Consider the following 22,186-nt stretch of genomic DNA (forward strand, 5'->3'; position numbering starts at 1 on the left):
TGCCAATAGTAGCTTGATTTGGAAGAGCGCTGATGAACAGGTATTAGGTATAAGGGTCAATAGTTAAAATTTGTCGTAATTAGTATGTCACCTAGTAGCATAGTGGACAATGCGCACGAGGCGTAAACCTAAGAGATGCAGGTTCGATTCCTGCCGGGTGTCTTACTTTTTTCAAAAATATTTTTTCTATTGGTTATAATATATTTTCTCAGAAGTGTTTTTCAAAATTATGTATGTTCAATATATAACTTACCTTACCTTGCCCAATCAGCTTGTGTATAAAAATTAATTGATGAATTACTTACCTGAAACAAACTCAAAAAAAAAAATTTAAATTTGTAAAATAATTTTCATCCATGGCATAATAATAAAATTATTATGGATGAAAGTTCAATTATTAATGATTAATTTATATTTATTGAACGATTAAATGATACTGAGAAGCATTAATTTTCTATACTATTAAAACTTAGAAAAAGCCAATATTAGTACATAAATACTAAAATAAACCAGACAATTTTGTTTTCAATTGAAAAGTAAAAATCTAAGATTGTGAAAAAAGACAAAATAGTGTCGTTTTTTTAATGGCTGCTTATATTAAAAGGTGATGACATGTAATATGGACCAGGAGTGAAGGATGCTTGTTGAAATAAGGTAGGCTGTGATAGGCCACTGAAAAAAGTGCTAGGACAACCATATTTACTGAACATAAAATATTACATTTTTTATAATACATATAATAAAAAAGATATAGTGCGCATATAATAACATTGTCATATATAATATTATAGTCGTAGTCATTACAAGCATGAATCGTTTCATAAAGAGAACCAGACAAAACAAATATTTCAAGGTCAAATACATACAAAACTACATACAAAAAACTTTTGATTGCGTATTTTAGTAGAATATTCTATAAACTCATATACAGTCTATTTATATGTGGGTAAATTCTAAATTAAAATAAGTTAAAATATACATAGAAACAGATGGATCAATTAGTATTTCTAACATTTTAAATGTATTATTTTTCTCAAGGAGGTAGGCTTAGTAGGTAGGCTTAGTAGGTTTAAATAATCACATAGTATGGAGTCTTCGTCACCGACAATAATATATTTTTTTTTGTTGTGATTTTACCGAGGCTTTGACTGCGACTCGCTGTCATATCGCCCCTTCTCTTCTATAAGGTGATCCGTCAATCAGGTCCTCACTCCTATTCTGTTAAATAACTTTACAATTTTGCCTAGCTCTTCCGTCTTACCCACCGCCAGGACACCTTTCAATTCGTCGACATTCTCATAGATATCCGCAATTCGCAACTGTACTCTGTAAAGTTCATATTGAGGGCATTGTAGTGCTATATGTACAATGTCATCTAAAACATGACATTCATCGTAGAGTTGCGATTCGCTTCTTCCCATGAGGACATCAAATCTTTTGCCCATTGTGTGCGCTGTTCTTAGCCTCAGTATTAACTTAAGCTCATTCCTCGTCAAAGAAGACTCTACAAACCAGGGCACCTCTCGTGGTGATGGTAGAATAGAGGCCGCCATATGATATAAGTCGCATTATAGTTTCGGCAGCTGCGACAATACTATTTGAAGAATTATTAAATAACTATTTTTTTATTCAATGAATAATTCACAAGATTTAAAAATGTAACATTCTAATTATTGAACATACATAATTTTGAAAACACTTAGAAAAAATATTATAACTAATAGAAAAATCTACCCCACCCCGCAGAAATCGATCCCGCACCTCTCGGGTTTCGCACCCATGCACATAGACCACTATGCTAAAGGCGCCATACTTAACGCTTTCGCTGCTGAATAGATAATGAGATTTTAATTGCCCCCTTTAAAATGCACGTTAATTACATCGATCGGCCGCCTGGTCATTACGCACCGTGTGCGTCTTCCGCGTCCAAAGTATTAATTGCGACAAATTCTAAGTAATGGCTTTTAATACAATCAAGAAGAATGTTCATCTATCATAATTCAGCATAATAATAAGGTTTACGTTACGTCTCCAAGTAAAATAAAACACGTCATATACAGACATTTAGACCTTTTTATAAAATAGTATAGAAATGTAAAACATAATTTAAAACATTCTGAGAACTTACGGAATGATTTTTGACAGAAGGATTCAAAGTTCCGGAAATGTATGGGGTTGCGAGAAAATTTTATATCTTTGAATATGTCAATTTTGTTTAACATCTGTGCTAAGCGAATATTCTTGCGGTTGTGAATAAATCGAAATGACGACAAAAGCGCTATCAAATTAACACGATTTTTTTAAAATGACTGGAGCGATAGGATTGTACACAATTTTTTTGGTTCATTAATTAGGATAATTTACGTGGCACTGTGTAAATTTTGTCCTCCACAATGTGGTAGTAATCTATGGATCCTAAATACATATATTGTAAGAAAAAACTTAAAATTGATGAAAAGTCACCCGGAAGTCATTTGAAGACTTATTCCGAAGTGTCAACGCTCTCACAGATCCGAATAAATGTAAGATAGTAAGCTACTAGTAGATTCCATGCCAATTACCATTGAAAACCACAAACAAGAGCTCCATCTATCGTCTCAGAAAACTCTTTGAGTTTTGGTTTGAAACCAGCCGCGAGATAATTGTCCCCTTTGCGAGCGAGCTCCAATTCAAAGTTGGATAAACTAATCTCGGAGGGAAAAATAACATTTAAAACTCTGAGTGCATTTCGGGCAAAGAGGAAACCACTCCTTTCGCAGTGAATGCTGCGGGAAGCGAGCGTCGAATGTCAAAGGATCTGACGAAAGAAATGAATTGAATACTAATTTTGAACATTCATTAAATATCATGCTGAGTTTCAAATCGTGAAACTTATTAATCAAATGAATTCTAAAAAAATAGTTTGTATTGTGCTGAAGATTTACTATTTTTTGACCTACCTGCCTAATGACTAACACGTTAAATGCAAGCAGACATAGATTTGTTTTCTCCTCCTATCACTGATAAACATGGTCTTAAATATTTTTTTTGCGAACGTTGGCGTGTACTGAGAGTATTGTCTCAAAAAATGAGCTCGAAAATATTATTTATAATTGTGTTAAAGATTTCCAATTTTATTGACCTACCTACCCAATTAATGACTAACACGTTAAATGCAATCAGATGAAAGATCATAATTTTATTTTCTCCCCCCATCACTGATAAACGTGGTCGTAAATATATTTTTTTGCGAAAGTTGAGTATTGTCACACGGTAACATAAGTGGCAGAGCATATCCATGAAGTCATGTGTGTGGAATCGATCCCGTGTCTGAAAAAAGCTACAAACGTGTGTTTGATTCAGTGTAAAAAACCAACAAATAACCGATTATTTACAATCATTCCTCATATAAAATCGTTTCCATCCACTCCGAAAGCTCATAACCTATGATTTTAAACTGAGTATAAATAGTTGATATTAAATATCACTTCATTGTCAGGTATTAAGAATATTGGAAGAGACTAAAGATGCATGACAATAGAAAACATTGCATTAAATTAAGTTAAAAAAAAACTACGACATGTTGATTCTAAAAGTAAGCAACGTCCAGAATAATAATAACACGTTTTGTGTTTTGAATTTCAGATTAATTTGTACTAAACTCCACACTGTTATCACCAGCTATCAAAAGTTGTAAGCCTTTCAAAACAATTTAAGTTTCACCCAATCAATCGATTCTATTCATTAAAATGAATGTACAGATAGATATTGGTAAGATTTAAAATCGATGTGTCCGCCAAATCTTAGGGTCACTTAGGTAGGATCGCGTTACATACACTTGAATTTGTGAGCGGACACGTCAGAACTTGGTGATTGACGTAATCACGAAGAAGTGCTTCACGTGGCTCGGGCACGTGTTCTGGAAAACTCGAGGATTCTGTTGCCATGGTCGACTCTCCTTCACCCCCGTAGAGGTGCTACAAAATCACATGTCACATAGTGGGAGGCGCGTGACGTATAGTATCCTCCATGTAACTTTGCAACTGTACACAGTGACAAGATTTTCGTGTAATAAATAATGCGTATTAGTGCATTAGTAAATTCCAGGCGCCTGATTGGCTGATTTCATCAAATAATTAAAAAAAAATCTATTCCAAATTGCAAGGTTACGTGGAGGGTGGTCTAACGATGAACCTAAGGAAGTCGCGCGACCTTGTGCTTGTCCTTCCTATGCTGCTGCGGTATACTAAGTATTATCAAGATAAATCCTAAAACTTGACAGTGGCGAAGGGTGGAGGTAGCCTGTTAAGATCTGACATAAATAATGCACACTAAGCTTTGTCAGTCAAACGTGTTTGGTTTCATTGAACTGAAACTACAATGTGTAGTTAGTGTTTGTTAGTTTTTAAAATTCAGTTAAACCCTGCCTAATCAAAGCCATGGTAGATAATAGTCGTTTATCAATAAAATATTTAAAATTATGCCATTAAACCATAAACAATTTTAGATAAATTGTAGATAGATTATTATTTTTTATAGATTATGGTTTGGTTTGGGCAAGGCTTAATGAATTTAAAAAGACACCATCTATAGCAGTGCTCCGCAACCTTTTCTCACCCATGGCACACCAAAGGTATTCCCAGAATTCCGCGGCACACCACAGGTAAAACAATTTATACATCAAAATATGCACCCCAGATGTTGAAGCGGGCCCCTACCTATCGCTAAGGTTAAAGACAGTGTGATACTCGAAAGTGGGTAGTGTTTTTCAAATGGTGTTTGAGGTAAAATGAATGCTATTTATTATATGTTTAGCTATTTTTTTTATTTAGTAATACAAACACTCCCCAATCGCATATTTAAAAATATTAGTATCAGTGTAGTAAAATAGCGCCGCAGGCGACTTTTTTTTAACCATTAGAGAAAATTTGTAATTTGTGTTTATCTCACTTATCTGGTTGATCTGCCACGCCCCCCAGACTAGAGCTCTGACGAAAGAGAAACCCGAAGTTATTATCACCCGTATATTATGACTGTTTATCATTTTTAATTATAGCTTAAGTTGAAAAAAGTTGCTCACATAGGTATATGTCGTATAAAATGGGAGCTGAACTGCGATAGCCTTGTCGGAAATCCGAGGATATTCTTTATTAACCGAAATCCAGAAAATACCCAATGGAACATCGGCGAAATTAATTTTTAGCGTCACGTCGTTCCTCAATTCGAACAAAATTCTTCACGAATATAATTATAGTGCTTCTATAGAATTTGCGTCATTGGTTGCAAAAGGGTTTAGAATCCAGTCGTATTGATTGTATGAAAGTAATGATGAAATTTCTTTTGCAGCAAAGTTATAAGTTTTTGGGCCGGACCCAAAATTCATTGCTTGTTTTCGATGGTAGTGAATTTATTTAATATCCCTATGGTAGTGAAGCATATCAATATATTTTCATTCTGATCTTGCATTTTTTTTATTATTTTATTCGGGTGCTCAAATATATTACCAGCCATGCACGCAAATTTGGCCATTAAGTAAGTATTGTATACTATACAAAATTATTTGCATTTTTGACACAATGCGCCGCGGCACACCTAGCATCGTCTCACGGCACACCGGTTGCGGAGCACTGATCTATAGTATGAACTTATTCTTAATTCAACGGAAATAAATGTCTGACAAAGTGTGAATTATTTTTGTCGGATCGCCCATAGCATACATACATTATTATGATTTGGCTTAGGCAGGGTTTAGTTAAATTTTAAAACTGACCAGAATCATCTGCAAATTGTATTCTTAGTTCAATGAAAACAAATAAGTATGACTGATAAAGTTTAGTGTGCACAAAGCATGTCGAATCTTAACAGCCTACCTCCACCCCTCGTCAGTGAAACTTAATTTGTTATGAATATAATGGCTATTTCAAATGCAAACCATGGTCGACTTGTTCCGGAACGAAAACATTATCGTTATAGTACACACGTAACTATGGACAATTGTGGATGAAGATATCGTGATAATTACTGTAGATAGATAAGCAGTCAAATCAGTATCAAATACAGTAAGTAATCGTTAGTTAGAAACAATATAATTATTGTCCATAATAATAATATGCTTACACACAAATTTCTTATCTAAACACCACTTCGTTGATATTTTAACGCATTCATTTCGATTTTATACACTCCCAAAATTTCTTCAAATTGAATCGACTGAATTTCACAGGAATTTCGGCATAAATCATAATTTTAAAATCGTGTTTTCTATCCGATACCATACGTTTACATCATTCCGATCTGTCACAAATTATCCACAATCTCAATATTCTACCAAATAAATTAATAATTAGAACACGAGAAAACTAGTAACTAACCCAATAAAATCAATGTATTGTCGGAAGTATTATCATTCGATAAAAAATACATATTATAATACAACTAACCTTATTACCGTCCAGATTTAACTGTGTTAATGTATTTCAGCAACTTTGCAAAAATATGATAAAATATACGTAATATGGTATATCACTACTCAACAATATGCAATGAGCAGCCATTCTGCTAATTAGAAAGAAGGGGAGGCGAACATAAATCGAGAATGTTATGCAAGAACGATGCGAGCTAGCGGTTTTGACATACGAAAGAGATACCAACCACTATATTTTAACCCTAAAAGTACGAGTAATTTTATAATTTAACATTAAAATAAATAATAAATTTGACAGAATAAGCAGTTAATATAGTTTTAAGATTTACTTAATGCTGTAAATATTAGTTAGTTTGGTCAGGGCCAGCCCGTAACGATTTAGCGTCTCGGAAAAACGATATATGATCATAACCCGCCCCGCTCCTCACAAGGGGTGCTACATACGTTTGTTTAAAATGAAAGAGGTAAGTTTTATTCATTTTTATGTCCCAGAAATATTAAATGAATTGCTTATAAAAACAAAAAATACGAATGTGCAAAACTTAAAAATTGTAACTATATCGTGTCAACTGAATCAGCAGAAACAATAAGATGTTTTAAACTGCTGGTTTGAGATTTTTTCAAATTACTATACTATATTGAAAAGAATTTCCAATCAAATATTGGGTACCAGAGATAACTATCTCTTGCACGGTTAGATATAACAAGAAAATCTTCATAAATCATGTAGTGGACGATGTATTGTTCTGAATTCTGACAAAATCCTGTGAAATGTAAATATATAAGTACAGAGATACTTATATCATTTAAAAAAATATATTAAATATCTTTAAATTTGGCGTCCCCCTAATTACCCATGTAAACCCATGTAAAGGTATTCTGAGCTACCCCATAATGTCTAAATATTTCATTATCAGTGACAACAACATTGACTCGTGCGAAATTCTAAATACACAAACGTATGGGCGGAGTCTTGCTTTTAGTCGTAATTTTTGGTCCATTATTTATCATTTGCAACAAATGACACTAGTGACATAGTAATTACCTACTAGACAGTGACCGGTTCAATATTGATTTTGTGTTTCTTGTTTCCTACCCTATTTTAAAAAGTAACCGTAGTTTAACAATATATTGCAATATATCGGATTGTTCTAACCCATTCCAGTTACCAGAGTAAAGCCGAAAATTCACGCAAATAATACAATATTTGATAACCCTTTTAAAAATTAAGTTAACGAGTTTCCAAAGTTTTTAATTATAAGTGTATTATCTCTGAATAGTTGCTGTAGTAAAGGATGCCGTTTTTATCTTTAAATTCTGTAAAGGCGTGACAAATCGTAACATTTGCTATTGACTAATAAATAAATTTGTAGATTTTATTATGATTTAGGTAGATTATAATTTTTGCTATGTGATACTACCAAACATACGACCAAAACTGCTACCAAATGATAGCCGATGATGAGAACATCCAATCCAGGACAAAATGGAATCAAAAATGAAATTGTTACGTTATTGTGGTGAAGGTTTCCGCCGCCATACGAGTACGTTAACTATTTTTGAAATTTAAGTTATATCCGGTGTTGTGGCATAAAAAGTGTTTGTTTGATAAATAGTATGTCGGTAGTCATGGTAACGACTAACGAGTATTATTAATTCTTTTTTTAACAGCCGCAATGAAAAATGCATGACGCACACGTGAAACCGCACACAAAATACAAAGGGAACGAATGCAAAAGCATTGCACCGGCTAAAGTATGTCTCATTAACGGGAATGAGACTAAAGAGAGATGTTAGTACGCGAAATTAAAACAAATTACGGAAAATGCGAATGACGCTGCTTTAATACCTACTAAACTTCGTTTACAATATAGTTCACATATAAATGTGCGACGATTCCGTGGGGCAGGCCATGTCTCCAGAGTGATACCGACTACAGAATCCCCCAACAAAATTAAATGAAAAAGAAAAACAGGATAACTACACTGAGATCGTTAGATTGTGTGTAAAGAGAGAGACAGTGTCCTCGAGACTAAGGTAGTCCAAAGAAACTGCGACAGACAGGAAAATGACGATTGTAGTTATAGCCGAATTGTGGTAATGATCTTCGTAAATTTACGTAGTTTTTAGTAGTACAACAGAAACATACATATTACAAAAAAAAAAACAACGAATGGGACACAAATTCAAAGCAAAAATCTATATTATGATAATATTTAACGTTTCACTTTGGACATATAAAACGATTCTGAAGTTTCTACACAAAAATATATTTAAATTATCTAAAAAATATTCAGTTTTTTCTGATTTTTTTAGCATGAATATGAATATAGTATGACAAATTGCCGCATATTCTATCTATTCTAGATATTTTATATTACAGTAATCACTGAGTAAGTGTGTATAAGTCTTTTCGCTTCATATAATTGTTTAAGAGGCAGTCTTTGTTTTGGCTGTTTTATTGACATTTTTAGGCGCAAGTTTATCATTGTAAAATGCATTAAATTATTTAAGTTGTACCAAAAAGGTTACAAAACGGGCTTAATACATAATTTTCTGCACATAAAAGTGGTAAGATGTGTTTAAATTAAAAATGTTAATTCAAACCACCTTTACAGGAATTAAATACTTAAGAATGTGTCTATGTAATTTCAGTGTAAATTAAACGAACTGTTTGGTCTAATTACAACCATTAATAAATAATTCAATAAACAAAATAATTTTGTATAAAATTTCAGGTAAGGTACATTGCCATTTTCGCTCATATGGTTGTGGTTGTTAAGGCTATACTTCAGCTGGGGCACGGTCTACAACGATCGTGACTACGCGACGCTAAGATTGTGCAAATGACGCGTGCTGTACAAAACATAATTTGTCATAAAAAGTCAACATGCATCCATGTAATGTTACGTTAATTGTTCTATTACTAATAACAATAATAATGATAATATATTCATTGAGATGTTTTCTTTTTCAAGTAAATGGGTAACGTTTTTTAGTAATCTTTACACGATTTAAGAATTAATTCCCCCGTCGCCATCACAAAACAAATTGACGTGTTCACAGCTCGAATTTCACTCTCCGACTGCCAGCCAGTCCGAAATTTCATCGCACCTATAGTTGAAAACTATTTACCGTTTCACTGAAGTACCGTCTTAAGATAAGATTAACAAAAATCATTTACCTTTTGCTCTAAAACAAATAGACATTGAGAAAATGTCAGGATTTTTGGTAGACGCGGGATTCAAACAATCATCATCGGATACCATGTCTTACCGCATTATCGCGGTACTTTAAATGCGACGCGACCTTGTGCTTGCCCTGTGTTCCAAAACTGGAATGTAACAGGATGAAGTAAGTAAGTCAAATATTATTATACTGTTAAGCCCACGATGACTGAGCGGTTCAAATCCTGGCTCTTGCAAATTCACATGTTGTTTTTCAATGTGTGTTTTAACCCAGAATATGAATTATTAGGTTAAGTAAGTAGCCAATATCAATTTCTCGTAAAAAATGTTAATACAAGCTCCACTTTGTGGAGGCTTTGGATCGGGCATGGAGTTAGCATACTTTAGCCATACCATGCGGCATTATCATCTTCTGCATCTTATGATTCAAGGGAAGATCATCTTCAGTAGGAACTTCCTGACTCAAGAATCTCAGACATTGGTTTAAACCCAGCACTCCATCCCAGATCGGAGCAGCTAGATATAGGGAAATGATGGCCAATATCATCGCCAACGTCCTTTAACGGATAAGGTACCAAAATAACAAGGATGGTTTCTTATATATAATATGTATATTGCTATCGTTAAGTTTCCTGTTTAACAATTTGTAGAGTCGAAAATACAACGAGTAAGCTTATTTAACGCTGGGAGTCGCAAAACAACCGGCGCGAGGGCAAATAATAATAATGTTAAGTAGGCGTGTTTAAATACTTGTGCGAAGAAATACGAAACAAGACGTCGGGGAGATGTGGAAAGTTTGCCCTCTGAAAATACAGGCTTCGCCGCATTGACTTACTAATGGACGCAGCGCGTGAAGAATAAAAGGGTCGCGACCATAGAACAGATTAATAAATAAAAGAGCGGTAGCCATATACCACACAATTGAAGCGATATTCCTTTTATGACTTAATGGCTAGGTCATAAAACATAAAAAATACAAAGCCTCCGGAAAGTATAAACACTCCCAAATATTACCAATAGTAAATGCGTATTTCGTTTACCTACATGACAAACTTTAATGCATAATAATATTATGATATTGATGAATTTATTACAAATAACACACCTTTAAGTTTATCTCACATTTCACCATACTCCGAATTTAACCTTGTTTCAGCCTCACCCAGAATGCAACCCAGTTTGCATTGTTTTTATGTGCGGATTTACGTTTTGAAGAGCTTTGTTCAATATCGGGGGCCAAAAAACAACATATTGAAACGTACTTTATAAATAATCTATAATTATGCACATTATTTTTAATATTTTAAATTTTATTGACATTGCAGGACGTGAAATTAATTGATTTTTTCATTGATTTAGTGTAAATTAATTTTATTTCATCCCAATGTGGTAAATTACCTTTATTATTGGCAATTCATTTAAGGTCTACAATATTGCATATAGCAAAAAGTTCTTAAAGCGATCTAAACGTTTGTAAATGTACTTTTGTAGTAGGTACGTTTGCATACTATGCAATTGGAATTGGGCTCCCATCATCTAAAAGTCTCGATTTTGTTCATGATTTTTTTAAAATTTATTTTCGGTCCCCAACAATTCGTTAGCCCTGGGGCTATAGCCGTTTTTGCGCAATTGAAAATCATGCCCTGATCACAGTGCTAGATGTAGACTATAATAAATATTGCAAAAAAGTGTAAAACAATATTGTATTTTTGAAAAGAAAAACAACGTATACTCAAGGTTATTTTGCATTAAAACTAATAAATATATTGGGGTAAATACAGCCTACGTAAAATTTACGAGTAATAAAAAATTATAGTACAAATTAATGGTGCATATAAATATGGATAGAAATTACACACATTCTTTTGTACAGGATAAATAAATAATAAATATAGATTGAAAAATGAATTCTACCTGCATTAGAATAAGGGTCGTTATTGTAAATTTGCATTAATGTCTTTATGGCATTGTCGTACTATCGTGCTAATGTTTAGTTTTGAAAAATGGACGTTATCTACATTACAATAAGGGTAATTATTGCAAAGTCTCAGCTATATAGTTAACTAAAGTAGGTAGTACTCATTTTAATATTCGATACGAATTTTTCTACAAAATCTAGATTACGTTTAGAAGTTTCTACAATGTCATTATTTTAACATACCGATACATTATTATAACATTACAAAGTTGATTCTTCAAACTTTTAGTTTAATAACGCATGCTTAGTTCAATTTCCAGAAACACGTAGGTTACTCGCATTTTATGTGCACTCACGTGAGGTGGTTTCATATCATGATGTTTAGAATGAATTTGTATGAACCTTTCAAATACATGCCCTCTTCTGGATCAAAACTGTATCGGCATCTCAAGTTTATCATGTACCAATAGCGAGGAACAACTAATCAATTAGCTTTCTTATTAATGACGAATCTTGAATTAATGATAACAAAAAATAAAATAATGATGCCATTTTTATGCAAGCGTATGTCCTGGTCTAAGTCAACGCGTTGTCGTCGGCAAATTCTAATTCCTGCATCATTCCGACTATAGGAAGGGACAAATTTTCATAGAGTTAGGACGTTTCTACCTATATAGACATTATTTACACACTGTGGTATCCAAAAATATAAAAGACATGGAGGTGTACAAGTAGGTATTCGGCGAAGGAGCGCAGTTGTATTCATTCAGTTGAAGGTTTTGCGATTTCAGTATAATTTTCCGCACAAAGTTTCTACATCATAAGCAGTATTGCTGAGTTTAAAGTCTTGACTCGACGAAATTCATGCATAATGTCGGGCTGGGGTGTTAATATTCTTGACTGAGTTTACATATAAGTAAGCGGAACGTAGTGAATTAAAACAGTGGCAAAATTAATCGAGTATCTATTTAAAATCAGCTAGTGTAAAAATATTAGTCTAAGATATCTTATACTATGAATGAATAGTTAACGTTGCTACATTAGTCACGAAGTGGTCCGGCGATGTAAACGTACGCTTGGAAAAATACATGAAATTGTAGGATTTTTTAACACTTGATTTTTCATCTACGGTATGAAATCAGTGAAATTTATGGGGTGTTTCTATTTTTATTGTTATGCTGGGCTAAAATACTATAATTTGACGCCAATTATGTCAAAATGCTATAATTTTGCAGTATTGAAGACGAAGAATGTTCCTGCACTATAGTTTTTTCACGAATACTCTACTTTTCCACCGTTGTCCTATAATCAGCATAGAAAAAGATGGCAATACTGGCGGGAATATTCATTAGGTTTGTTCTTTTTCGAGTGTAAACAAGGAGTATTTAAGTTATGTTTTAGTAATTTCGTAATTAAAATAATTACAAACCGACTGTCAGAAAATAAGTGGCATGGAAATAATGCCATTCCGCTTTGCGAGGCATCGCCCGACTAACGAATCTGACACAATTATTGAACAGATGTTTTGCGGCATAATATTTAAATTGTATGTAGCGGAAATAGTCCCGAAATGTGCAATAATAATTGATGTATAAAGTAGATCTAACTTTTTAAGTAAATCGTAAGTAATAGTTAAATATTATTACGATAGTGTAGGTATGAAAAAACATCCGATTGCCACTTTTATTTCTTCAATATTTCGATGCAAACTTTTGATATATTTTTTGAATGACTGAAATAACTTCTGAAAATTTCACCAGTAAACGAACCAGTATTTAGTTTTGTTTCAGTCATTAGACGTTCGCCATAATTCGGCTATTTTGAATTAGTAATAACTAGTGCTATTTATAAGTCATTAATGTACTACATACGAAATATAATATAATAGGTATTACCTGTGTAATCGATAGAATTGAATATAGTTATGTGCGATAATTGCTCGATCAAATGCATCTAATGCAATAGCAGCGTGTATGTTATGGGATATTACTTTACTGGTAATAATTCGATATCGACGAGTAGTTTCAGATAGCACAACGCTTAGCCGGTGCGGTTCAACCACAGTGCTTGCGGCATAACGCTCGAGAAATTCTCACAATATCCGACGAGGGTACTATAGTTACATTTAAGGGAATACCACAGACAAAGTAAGTGGCTATGCTTGGCAAAGGAATTGTTTTTGAACGTGGATTAAAACGAATATAATAGATAGTGTTGCGTTATACGCGTTATAGAAAGAGTTAATACTGAATAAATATTCCCCACAGAACAAATTAATAAATATAATTCCGATACCCAATATACAACATTTTGACGCATGGTTTTGAACGTGTGAGTGTCATACAAAAATGAACTACACATTACAGACGTGCAATAGTGTGTGCATAAAACGATATCAATTGTAAGAACGAAATACAAGAGTATTCATAACACGTATTTAAGTTTATGCAATATTCTTTCACACTCGAGATCGGTTGCCTGTTTCTCCACACCCGTTAGGTATTTCAGTTGCCATTATTTCTGAGTTCCATGGTATTCCCGCTGCAGATGGAGCATTTGATATCCGCAACGAATTAAACAAAATATAGTACATACTCGTAATATTGCGAGAGTGTGCACCTGAAGAACCTTTTCGTGATAAGGTAAAAACCCACATAGCCAAGGCAAGAAAATATTAATTAAAACAAAACAATATAGGATTTAGTATTAATCAATAAAGTTTATTTATGAGTCGAAAAGTGATACACAAAAAACGGCTCTCCCTGCCATTTATTGTGATTCTTGTGCACTAATTGAATAGGCGTATAATGAGGATTTCCTGGACTGATCACATAATTGATGAAAAGGGTTTAAGACAAACAAATAAAACGCGTAGAAGGGATGCATACTTCGGTCGTATTTTCCGCAATGAAAAGTATGATTTAGCAGAGTCAAAAGGCAGAAGAATATTTTCTTGGCTACGATACCTTGTGGTTAGGGAATGTCCAAGTAGTTGGTGATCTGATACGACCCACCCAGAATAGAGAGGTGTCCTTCGATTTGGTCGGCACCAAACGAAGGAGACTTATTAAATTGGCGAAAATATGTCTTATCAAATCCTAATAATAAGTTAAGCTAGTTATCAAGTAAATTCAAAAAACTATTTAAATATTGAAATTAAAGATCTGTTTTTCCTAACCGTGGCAGATACAATAAAAAATATTCTTATTAAATATATGCTTATTATGATGTTTTTTAATTAGTGGAAGATTTTTTTCGTTATTTTTAACCGTTAATGAGATACTTACGACTAAAAATGTCCACCATTATCCAATATGACGGCCGTAGTACAGCATCTACGAGTCTATGGTAAATAATTATACTAGGAACTTGCACTATACAGATGAAAAGCCTCTCATTCAAGGGAATTATTTACAAATAAATCCTAATATGAAAGAATTATTGTGTTCAAATACATCTTAGTGGGTTTTAAAAAAAACTTCATGTATGAGTCATGCAAAAGACCTTTGGTGCAATCTGCGAGGATTGTATCTGGTAACGTCGCTATAATCATGACTAGGGATTCCAATCCCGGGATCCCGAACTATTTTCGATACCTATGAATCCCGGGATTGGTAAACATAATCCCGAAACTTTCGGGATTGAGTTTTTTTTATCAATTTTTATGGAAAATAAAATAAAAACGAAAATATAACAGAAAAAATACTTTTAATAACATACAAAAACATTAGAAATAAACTGAGTTTGAATGAAGTTTGATTTATTACTCATGTGTTTGTGTTGCCAATTCATTTTATTTTTTCACATAAATTAATAAAAATGAGAAAGATTGGAAAAAACAATGCTTCGCACTTTAACAAAGTGATTCCACCATGTATTTTAATGCATTTGTCATTTTTGTAATTTTAATTGAACTTGTATTTGTCATCTTTTCATAAATAAATAAAACTGTTTTACTTTCACATTATTATTCATACTTATTATAATATTATTTATTCCATTAAACCTATGTATTTCCAAGATTGAACGTACACAATATTAACAATAAATGTCTTAAATAGTATAAATTATACAAAATTTATTTTTGACCGATTTTATCAACGTTATTTGTATACATATATAGAAATTGTATATTAACTATTGAAAAAAATGCCGATCCCGGGATCGTCAAATCGTAATCCCGAAATCCCGGGATAAGATATTGGCTCGGGATTGGATTCACTAATCAAGACATCTACAAGCTTTTCGATAAGCTTTTGATGTCTAGAAGTCAATCCTTTTTTGTTGAGTTTCTTTCAGACTTACAGTTTTTTTTAAACATCTTAAGGGGGGACATGCTCGTCGAAGGTCAAAATTGAGTTTTTATTGTATTTTCAAACCATGATCCTGGACACTCCTTAAACGTTGTAGATAATCTATTTATATAATTTTGAAGCCTTATTATCCTGTATAGTTATTTTAAACATTTGATGACTGCATAAAGTATTTTTGTTACATAAAATAGTATTCTTTTAAACCTTTCGCTCTAATGTTTTAGAATATAGTCATATTTCGGTACATAACTGTGTAGTGGTGTTAAGATTTTTTACATTTATTAATTTTTAAACGCATTTATAAAACCATTAGCATAATTTATTACGAGATAATTTTTGTAAAATATTCACGATAAAAAATTATATTGATAATCTCTGTGATCCCAAATTTGACAAGAATTAGGCATTTTATTATTCAAAAAATCGGCAAGATTAACACATTTGAAGATGATTCTAAAGATACTTATTATAAGCTATGTCTTTGACTATTCAAGTGTGATAAACATCTTATGAATAATGATTGCTTTATAATAATTATTGACCTAAGAATAAGGTAGTGTTTTTTTGAAATACGCCATTTCTTTTGTCATTCCCTAGTGGTTAAGCTACAACATACGGCCGTAGCCATAAAATGACAAACTATAATTAAAGTAGGGAGTAAAATTATGTTAACGCGCGTGTTTGAACATGTACCTAACCGAATTTTTTTTTATTTTTTTTTAAACGGTACATGTTCAAACACGCGCGTCAATATCATTTTCATGCAGTCATCAAATGTGTAAAATAACTATAAAGGATAATAAGGCTTCAAAATTATATAAATAGATTATCTACAACGTTTAAGGAGTGTCCAGGATCATGGTTTGAAAATACAATAAAAACTCAATTTTGACCTTCGACGAGCATGTCCTTAAAGAGATTATTTTTCGTGCGCTATAAATTAATGTTTTTTTAACCCACTAAATCTCCCCGATAAAACGATTCCAAAGATTACGTGGGTAGCTTGAAAAGAAACAGTCCGTATTTTATTTGGTACGGAAGAAAATAAATTTCCAGCGTTGAGCGAAACACAATACTGAAAAATTCTGAAGTCCCACAAAAGCTGTGGAGGTAAATTACGGCAAGTAAAGTAATAAAGTCACGCCAAAGACTTACATAATAGATTTAATGGCTCGGTCAAACGGACCTTTGTTAAGTTTGATGTTCATTAGGTTATATTGCCAATGAAGTATGCCCTTAAGTCATAAAATTATTTTCATTACCTTCATACTTCGTTTAAACTTTTTGGAACATCAATAATGCGATAGAATAAAGGAAATTTACCTACTTACCGGTATGTAAATGAGAAAATAATTAATAAACGTACGCATATATTTTCATCGAATATAACTTAACGATAGAAAGTCTTTTGTTGTTTCAGTTGAAATGATAATATTATATAGTTTGCATACTTGTACATAATATACAGGGTTTGTTTTTACTTTAGTTAAAACCACTGATTCCAGGAAATTAAATATAAGTAAGTAAATTTTGATTTTCACACGAGATACAAGACATATCTATATATTGATTGAAGTAACAAAACGATTGTATTACATGTTGTTATTAAAACTAGGAATGCGTACTTTAGCGCGAAAAAAATGGTAGCGAATTAGGTTAACAGATTTCGTGCTAAGAATACGCCTGGCCCGGCCATTAGATACATATACTTTCACTGCTGACCAGTTAATTACCACATTTAATTATCATGCTAATTGCTACATGCCAGGCGTGTCTTTAGCACTGACCGAGATGTAGTAAACGACTAGTCAGCAGTGAACGAAGAACCCTTTATTCTTCCAAGCACGCAGAGTCAAGCAACAGCAATTTCTACATTCCCATTCCCGGTATTAGCTTAGTAAAATTTAATTTTTATTTTGTCATATAACTACATGAATACGATTTGTAATTGTAATATCAACTTAGCAATGAAATTAAAAAAAAAGCTTTTTAAGAACCTTATCAACTTTGATTTCTATTCAACTATTCAACTTTGAACAATAAGTTTGATGAGCCACATGTTAAAAGTCTTATTAAAAATCATCCATAATAGGATTTTTCGACAATGCGAAGAAGACATGGATGACACACAATTTGGCTTCAGAAGTGGTTTGAGCACTCGCGAAGCACTCTTCAGCTTGAATGTTCTAGTGCAAAGATGCCTAGATGTTAATGTTGATGTTTATATGTGTTTCATCGATTACGAGAAAGCATTCGATACTGTTAGACATCCTAAACTTCTCGAACTCTTACAGGAGAAAGGCATCGATGCAAGAGACATTCAACTGATAGCTAACTTATATTGGAATCAAACTGCGAATATAAAGATTGAAAACGAAATCAGTGGAGAGGTAAAAATTCGTCGCGGTGTAAGACAGGGTTGTATATTGTCACCTTTGCTATTTAATATGTACTCGGAAGCTATTTTCAAGGAAGCCTTACAAGGTGAATCGGTGGATATTATGGTTAATGGCAAACATATTAACAATATACGATATGCCGATGATACTGTGCTAATTGCTGATAGTTTAAAGAGTTTACATCAACTGGTAAAAAAGGTTAATGAGGTCAGTAATACTTATGGTTTAAAAATGAACCTCAAGAAAACAAAACTATTACTAGTATCAAAAACAGCGACACCAGACACTAACACAAATTTTGTCATTAACAGCGAACCAATCGAACGTGTGACCCATTATAAATATTTAGGTACATGGGTCAATGAGAAATGGGACCAGTCTCAGGAAATAAAAACTAGCATTGAGATCGCAAGGAGCGCCTTTCTCAAAATGAGACGCCTCCTTAGCAATCGAGATCTTAACCTAGGTCTGAGACTGCGTATGGTACGTTGTTATGTGCTCTCAATTCTTTTCTATGGTATGGAAGTATGGACGCTAAACCAAGAGATGTCACGGAGACTTGAAGCTTTCGAGATGTGGCTGTATAGACGCATCCTCAAATTTCTTGGACTGACCGGGTGACAAATGTTGAAGTTCTCAATCGAATGGGGAAGGACCGAGAAGTTCTACGTAGTGTCAAAACCAGGAAACTACAATACCTCGGCCACATTATGAGAGGACAAAAATACAGCATTCCCCAACTTGTCATTCAAGGAAAAATCAATGGGAAGCGTAGCAGAGGACGGCGCCGCATTTCGTGGCTTAAGAACCTCCGTGATTGGTACGAGTGCAGCTCCACCGAACTGTTCCGGGTAGCAGACGACAAATACAAGATCGCCTTCATGGTGGCCGACCTCCGCTAGGGGATGGCATAATAAGAAGAAGAATCAACTTTAAGGCGTCACTAAAACAGTGACACATAAAATCTGATATAGCTTTGTATACATATTAAATCTAAGTATGTATGGGTATAGAGATGTAGCTTATAACTAAAGATGTTGGAAACACCTTCTATAGAGATGGAGTCTAAATGTAAATTGAATCAAAAAAGAACCACTGGTCAAGTAATTAAGTTAGTTATAAGTGACCGCATTGCAAGTTCATTTGCAGATAACTTCACACTATTGATATGAGATTTATTAGCCAATTTGCAGGGCGTATAAAAAGACAATCCGTCACGATGAGTAGTACTTATTATTTAGTCGAGAAATCGTGTAAAATTGTTTATAACTGCATTTGAGTAAGTAGGTAATCACAAACGACAAAAATGGCCGCCATTACATATGTGCGAAAATCAGAATGGCAACTGAGCGATCTTAACATTAATGGAGTTTAACAACTTAACCATACTTCACTCGCTTGTTTAAAAAATTAAAATGTCAACTGAAATAACGCATACGACTACTTCTACTTCTAGTCATTTTTTTTGGTTATAACATAAAATATAGATGTTTATCTATTATAAGCGTGGTAGAGGCATTGTCATTATGTTATTGTTATTGGTCACAACTTGCTGAGTGAAGTGTGGTCATAAATTTTCATTTCATAGCAATTTACTTCAGGAAAAAGGTGACAAAAATGAATTTAATTTGTCATTATTATGCGTTTCCGGTACGCCCCGGGAAAGAATAATGAAGAAGAATTATTCAGACCGTTAAGTATTATAAATCTTAATATTTAAGGGGTGTCGTTGAATGAGTATAGTGGGGTAGTACGTACAGAGGGGTGCGTCGTGCAACTTATTGCTGAAATTCGTTATGGCCAGGCATAAATTAAGGCTTGAACACTGGCGGCACTTGGCCCAGGTACTCAGGTGTGGTGAATGTCGAGCTTTACCTGCGCTGCCGCGCTGTGAGGGGTGGAAATGCCAAACGCGCACTTGGCTACACTTTCCCACACTGCCTCCAACCAGTCGATGCAATTAATAATAACTTAGGCGCTAATTTATGAAATGCTTTCAAACTATGGAACTGCGAATTAATTAATATCCTTGCAATGATTCATGTTTCTTGTTCACCAATGTGTTTGTCAACCGTCGTGGCCGCACACCAAAGTACCTGCCGATTTATAAGAAACTGCGGGGTTGAATTTAAGACGTTAATTCAAACTAGGGAACATTAAAATAAAGTAAGCGACTTATCTTCTGGACGTGTCTGTAAGAACTTTGTTAATTTCAATAGTGAAATGTATCACATCAGCATCAGTTGTTTGTTTTCACAAGGAGCAGAACTAGCATGCGATTGGTGATGCCAATTGGAAGGGCAATAACTCTTTGCAACCAAATCGCTTCGGATGTTGATATATACCACCTACGTGAGGATAAGTATCGGTGGACGTTGTTTAATAAATTCTTAAAATAGGGTCTGTTTAGCTCATTCGGTGTACTTCTTTGTATCTAATTTATATTTTTTTGTATTCACACTTTTCTACTGTTTAATAACTTAATAATGATGTATTTCTTTTTTATAATATGATACTGTTTTAATACTATTTCTTTGTTTCGAAATGTCTTAAATTAATAATTTGGTATGTTCACTATATGTAAAAAAAAAAAAAAAGAATTTAAACAATCTCGCATTTAATATTGGTAACATTTGAGGACATTCGTGGTCTGACCGTAAACCATAAAAGGCTTCAAAGATTTGGTCTACAGCGAATAGATTTAGAATTTCTACCTTATTCATCTGTTCTATGATACAAACTGTAATATCTAACCAATAGTATTGACAGTAAGTATTTATGGACACAACGGTTTGTACTATTACATACGAATCGGTTTCAGCGACCCCAAGGATACGCGTTTCGGCGTCTTCATTCTTTCATAATATATAAACGAGTATATTGATATTATATGGTATGCAATTAAATTATATACAAAATGTGTAGCAACCCGTGGAAAACGAAATTAAATTATAGTAAATGAGTGATCACGAATTATTTACTTTTTATGCACCGTAGATTGATACACATAAATACAGAATGGAGACGCTGAAAATCAAAACCAAGTTAACTAAAACCGATTTCGATGAAATATCCGAAAAATCCGATAAATAAGAATTATAATTCAATTTCCCGAATGGCTTCTACCGAGAGGTTTAATAAATTATGTATTGATGGTACTCGTATATTTCATTACGACCTATGTAAATACTGCCATTAGTATGTTCCCAATTCATCACATATACCGAAGGGCATGCGCTACAGCGTGTCTTGTAATGATTAACTACGTTAAAATATTATTCCGATTATTTATTTATTTAAGAATACAAAACATTGTGGACATAACAAATCTAAATTCAAGACGTACACAACATAAGATTTACATTATCCTCACAAGAGAGAAGAGAATATAGAAAAAGAAATATATATATAATAACAATAATAATAACAAAAAAAATAATCAAAACATTCTTAAGTACAATTTAATACAGAAAAATATAATTTTTGAGAACGAAAAATATACAATATTATACAGAAAAATACAGTTTCAAAAATAAAATACAAAGTACATCATTGAAAATGTCTATGTCTTTAGGGAGCGCATTTACTAGTCTTGCACCCCTCGCTAATGGTGCCTGATAGGCTTGACACGAGGAAACGGTTCCAATCCAGAATAAATCATGACTTCGACCACGTAGGTAATTGACAGGCGCATGGAAATTCAAATTATGGGAGCGTATTTTTTTTATTACATAGCGGCCACCAAATTGGTAATCTAGATAACTCAAAACCAGTACAGCTAAATTAGGGATAAACGATTGTCGAATAGCTCAGTTTTTATAATGTCAATAATACAGTTTAACACGGTGTAAATAATAAAGTGATTATGAAATATGTAAAAAATACAGCCACATCGATCTTAATTTTTCATGTTCTCTCTTTTGTTTCTAATCTCATATACTTACTTAAATAAAATATATATAGGT

The 22,186-nt window shown here is 33.3% G+C and overlaps 1 protein-coding gene across 1 annotated transcript in view; it reads right to left on the reverse strand.

The window, feature by feature from the left end:
- Tpst (tyrosylprotein sulfotransferase) overlaps nt 1–22,186 on the reverse strand; it is a 588,562-nt gene that overhangs the window by 164,288 nt on the left and 402,088 nt on the right. The gene's annotated exons all lie outside the window — the stretch shown is intronic.

The sequence above is a fragment of the Rhyacophila brunnea genome, unplaced genomic scaffold, assembly GCF_057557595.1.
Source record: "Rhyacophila brunnea isolate RB1 unplaced genomic scaffold, BYU_Rbru_1.0 scaffold_7, whole genome shotgun sequence".
NCBI lineage: Eukaryota > Metazoa > Arthropoda > Insecta > Trichoptera > Rhyacophilidae > Rhyacophila > Rhyacophila brunnea.